The following is a 6,165-nucleotide window of genomic DNA, read 5'->3' on the forward strand; positions in this document are numbered from 1 at the left end:
AGTAAGGAGCATTAGAAAATAAGCAAAGGGAATATTGAAAAATATAAGAAAAAGAAATAATTCATCATATAACAGGGTAGATCTGAAGAACAGAAATATATGCCAAAAATACCTGCACAGAAATACATCTATTTTGTTGATAATACTTAATCCTTTTGGTCTATAAGTTAAATATTTTTAAGTTAAATCAACCCTTCTGATTGAGACGTAGAATGGTGGAGGAGTAATATATTATTGGATACATTTCTGGGGATAATGTTTAAACAGACCTTTTTTTCCTATTAACAAACCTCCTGAACTTTTATTAAAATTGAAAACATTAATATAGACTCTAAAACAGTCAAGATACTATCACGTGAGTAACTCTGGGGAGAATATGGAGGGAACATAGTGTTTCCCTGGTGACCAGAATCCTGGTACTGTGGCTTTAAATACTACTGAACACTGACAAGAACTCAACCACTACTCCAAACTCTGTGTATTCAACTGTTCACTCACTATTTCCACTGGAATATTTGATAGCATCTCAAATTCTGTCATGGTCAAAACAGAATTATTTATGTGCTCTTCACATATGCTCTAACTCCAGTTTCCTCCAACTGAGTAAATGGCAACTCCATTCTTCCATGTGAAAAAACCTTAGAGTCATTCTTCACTCCTTTTTCTTACATGCCACTCTAATCCATCAACAAATTCAAATAACTGAACCTTCAAAATACACCGAGAATCCTACCACTTCTTACCACAGTAGTCAAAGCTACTGTCTTCTCTTATCTAAATTATTGTAACAACCCCCTATCTGGTCTCCATATTTCACCTCTTGTTTCTCTGGGCTTAGCTCTTATCAAGCCCTGCCTGGCTCATTCTTTTCTAGCCACACTGCCTTCCTTTCTCTCTTGGAACATGCCAAGCAAGCTCCTTCCATACGGCCTTGGTACTTTTTCTTCACTCTCTCTAAAATTTCCTCCCCCAGATATATACACACTTCTGTCCATACTTTCTTTCAATCTCTGCTCAAGGGGCATCTTTCTTCTCAGAAAGGACTTCCTGACCATTTAGCAGAAACAGCACTCTCCTCCATTTTTCTCCATCCAAATTATTCTGATTTACTTTTCTTAAGAGCGCTTGCCACCACCTAACATTTTATATGTTTGTTTGTTTACCATTTGTTTATTTTATCACCATTTGGATTCCCCCAGTAGACCCTAAGCTCTGTGAGGAATCTAGCCTACTTTGCTCACTATTGAATGCCCAATGTCTAGAAGAATGAGTGGTTCATAGAATGTGGCAATATGTATTTGTTTAATCAATGAATGAATGATTTAGGAGCCTGAAGTCAGGTCACATCAAGTGAGCATATGAACTCAGCACTTTGATTCCAGATCAGTGCTCTTAACCACTTTGTTTTACTGATCCTGAGAGAGCTATTGCAAGGATTAAAAGACATAATTTGGGTCAACTTTCCATCACAGCATTTGATACATGGTAATTACTGAATAAATTACAAATATAGTTTTATTTCCAAGACTTTTTCAACTTCAACCCCTCAATGGTTGGTAATAGATGAAATCTGTCAATAGTCATTGGTTGTTTAAACATCCAACTTGAAATCTACTTGATATTTGGCATAGCAGAGGATAAGGATGTGAATGTCCCTAAAATTTGAGTAAAATGGGGCTTCTGCCACATTATACGCAATTCCACAATATACATATAATGTCCCTCCCTGACTCTGTGGCCAACTTGACTTCTCTTCTAAAATTCTGAATAAAAAGAGGGCAGAGCATGAGAGAGTAAAAGTATAGGACACACCAAGATAAAGTACAGCTAGAATATCCCATATACCCCATATATAGATAGAATGTACCACGCATAGGCTGCAATCATTTGAACAAGCAACCTTCTGATTCCCTTGGCCTAACCTGAAGATTAAACAAAATTATATGCCCAGAGCCACAGCAACGATGTCTTCAGCTCTGCCTCCTGCTTCAGCATCTCACTTCTTTCCTCATCCACACTATTGAGTATTTACTGAGGTCTAGTCAAAGTCAGCAGCAGATGGACATCTGGAACTTTGTGGAAATATTAACAATATGTAGGTTTTAATGCATAAGGAATTTTTTGAAAAACTAAATTTATGTTGCACTAGTACTGATCCACAACCTTCAAAATCCCAAATTAAAGCAGTGGGCCTCCATGTGTGTGCAGAACCTCTAAGTGTAGTATGAGTAATCTACTGGGTAGACAAGAAGAAAATACTAGAACTGCTATGTATTTTTATCTTTGTGTAACAAAAAGGAAAAAAAATGAGTTTCAGGGATAATTAATCCATGGTTTTAGGGTAGTAGTGTCCATAATTTATAAATAAATATACACATATTGGGGTGTAAGGTAAAATTATTTTACTGATCGCAGGATCATAACAGATTCGACCATATTAATTTTCTTTTTTCTGAGGAACAGATTACCACCAATTTAACAGCCTAAAACAACAGATAATTATCAGTTTTCATGGGTTCTGAGGACTTGTATGTTTTAGCTATGACCTCATTTGAAGTCTCGACTAGAGAAGAATCTGCTTGCAAGCTCATTCAAGGCTGTTGGAAGAATTTTTTTCCTTGCAGTTACACGACTGAAGCTCTCCCGTCTTAGAAACCTTCCCGCCATGTGGCCCTCTCATAGGCAGTTCACAATATGGCTGCTTGCTTCTTCACAGCCAACAGGAGAATCTCTCTGGCTCTAGTCTACGAATGCAAAGTCTTGTATAACAAAATGTAATCACATGAGTGACATTCTAATGTTTAGAAGCAAGTTAGAAGCTCCGTCTGCACTCAAGGTGAGAGGATTACACAACAGTATGGCTCATTGGGGGTTACCTTAGGGTGTGTCTTCAAAAGAGACCATTCTTCAAAAGGAAATCTAAAGGGCTTTTTACCTTCAAAACATTAGGATTAGTTTTAACTTTTAAAAATTCTAGCTAAAATACACCTCTTCTCCTGGAAAGTTTATTGTATAAGCCCAGCTCAACTCTGGTCACTGCCTACACTGGATTTCTTCAACAAGTATGTCTTGAGCTCAAACTGTATTAAGTTATACTGGTTAATGGATGCTAACAAGTGTGTTTATGAAGTTTGGGTCTCTCTAACAGATATACACCTCACAGATATGAACGTCTATTTCTCTTATAAATACTAATATTGCTATAATAATATTGTCATAGAGGGCAACATTTTTCATCCTCCCTTCCTGTGTTCACTAACATTCTCCAAGTCTGGAAAAGGAAATTCCACATCTTGCATAAGACAAAATGGAGACAGAGGGGTAATGTAATGTGGTTGAAACACAAAGCAGTAGTCACTGACAGAGAAAGGATTAGACCTCAACGTTTGCAATCCTTTATTCTTTGTTCATTCCATTAGGTCACAGTGTTTCCAATTAACTAGGAGAAATCTTTAAAGGAAGAAATGATCTTCAAAATAGAAATGAAAGCCTTAAGAATGCAGTCAGCACTAAAAGTTTCCAATAAACCATCTGGATGAATAATTCCATCTGGAGAGGTGGGGCTTTTTTCATTTTTAAATTCTCAGGGCAGGTCATTAGACCACTTACCTTTGTATGACTGTGCATTAAAGAGTCTAACTCCTCTGGATCAGAATTCTCAAGAGAATGGGAAATCAAGTTCAGTTTACAAGTCAGTTCTATGCAGTTGTTTAAACCTCGAAAACAATTCCTTCAAGTTGATTCATTATTTGTTTTCAATCTAGTCTCAACAAGTAAAAAAATAAATTTTAGGTTATATATTAATGCAATTTGATCTGTAATTAATCCAATATAACTGAATTTATTTGGCAAGAAAAGCAAATGAATTAATTCTATCCCATCAATTTCTTGACTTTTTTCCTTCATATAGTTGGAGGGGAAAACCCTGATTAAAAAATAATAAGCTGTATGCCACAGATAAGCAGGGCTTGTAGCATGCCAAGACAAAAAAGGCAAGAGCAATTTATTGAATATGGTCCTTTTCCAGGACAAAAATAGATGAGTGCAAATGCTATGAGAATGTATTTCTGAGGCTTCAATAAAACGTCCACATTACTCAAGAAAAACAGTAAAATTGGTCCTAGCAGTGTCTTTTCGAATACCATATCCACTCAGGCAAGGGAAACAAAAGAAAAAATAAACAAATGCGACTACATCAGACTAAAAAGCTTCTGCATAGCAAAGGAAACCATCAACAAAATGAAAAGACAACCCACCAACAGGGAGAAAATATTTGTAAATCATATATCTGACAAGGAGTTAATTTCAAAATATATAAAGAACTCATACAACTCAACAACAAAAAAAATGAACAACCTGATCAAAAAATGGGCAGAGGATATGAACAGACGTTTTTCCAAAGCAGATATACAGATGGCCAACAGGCACATGAAAAGATGTTCAACATCACTAACTATTAGAGAAATGCAAATAAAAACTACAATGAGACATCACCTCACATCTGTTAAAATGGCTATAATTAACAAGACAAGAAATAACAAGTGTTAGAGAGGATGTGGAGAGGAGGGTACCCTCATACACCACTGGTGGGAGTGCAAACTGGTGCAGCCACTAAGGAAAACAGTATGGAGATTTCTCAAAAAAATTAAAAATAGAAATACCATATGATCTAGCTAATCTACTACTGGGTATTTACCCACAGAACATGAAATCACTAATTCAAAAAGCTATATGCACCCCCATGTTCATTGCAGCATTATTCACAATAGCCAAGACTTGGAAGCAACCCAAGTGCCAATCAAAAGAAGAATGGATAGAGAAAATGTGGTGTGTGTGTATATATACATATAATGGAATACTACTTGGCCATAAAAAAGCAAAATTGTGCCATTTGCAACAACATGGGTGGACCTTGAGGTGTTATGCTAAGCAATATAAGTCACACAGGGAAAGACAAATACTGTATGATTTCCCTCAGATGTGGAAGATAAAAAAACAAACACGTAGATAAGGAGAACAGATTGGCAGTTACCAGACACAAAGGGGATACAGGGAGAGCAAAAGGGGTAAAGGGGCACATATGTATGGTAATGGATAAAAAACAGACTATTGGTAGTGAATACGATGCAGTCTACACAGAAGCTGAAATATAATAAAGGACACCTGAAATTTACACAATGTTATAAATCAATATGACCTCAATAAAATAATTTTTTAAAAAAATTCTATCATTGCCTCTGTAGCAGATTTTCCTAGGTCCTCAGTCATTGAGCTCTCATATCCACAAACATCTGCCTCTACTCCTAGTAGTTTCTCTCTGTGGTACGCAAAGAGCATGATGCAGGCTAGGCTGTGGGGATACAGGGATAACACAAATACTAGTAGATGCTGATCAATGAGAAAACAGTAAAATCCTTTACCTTCTTTCTCTTGTGTAGACAACAACAATACAAAGATAATGGCTATATTAGCTTTTGTTACAGGCAAATCTCTGACCTGCTGTTGCCACATTTGGGTCTGTTTTAAAACTTTTCGTCATTTCAATTCATATATAGCAAAGAATAAAAAGGAAGTTTGCCATTTCTCATTTGATCAGTTACCTAAGAACAAAGTGAATTTCTTCAGTATTGTAAGGTGCACATGGTGAGCACTAAGAGATCTTTTCAGGAAAACAGAGTGTTGGTTAAGTCCTTTGTTATATTATGAGCACATTTTAAATTGGTAAAAATGATCTTTAATCCTGATTTAACATAATTTCTAATAAATTCAAACATATATTTGCTCCTCATTGAATTTTAATGTCAGTATTTTGTAAATGAAATGCCACTATTTTTCTAATTGGTTCACAGCCAATTTTTTTAATCATCAACTCTATGATACATTTTGGGAGTTCAGCGTGGGGAGTACACACACATTGCATTCTGTCGGGTTTTTTTAAGTCCTCCTTAATGAATTCTTAATTACATTATTCAAAAGATCCATTATTCAGCATTCATCTCACTACTAAATGAAAGTCTTTACCTGACATGTGAATGAAATGAGTCTAAATGCTTTCTATGCCACCTAGGGATTCTGAATAGACTTTTAGCTTCATGACAGCAATGGGCTTCATTTCTGTTTTAAATTTGTATGGATTGTTTTTAGAGATGGGTAGCTATGTAATAG

Source organism: Equus caballus, chromosome 4 (assembly GCF_041296265.1).
Source record: "Equus caballus isolate H_3958 breed thoroughbred chromosome 4, TB-T2T, whole genome shotgun sequence".
Classification (NCBI taxonomy): domain Eukaryota; kingdom Metazoa; phylum Chordata; class Mammalia; order Perissodactyla; family Equidae; genus Equus; species Equus caballus.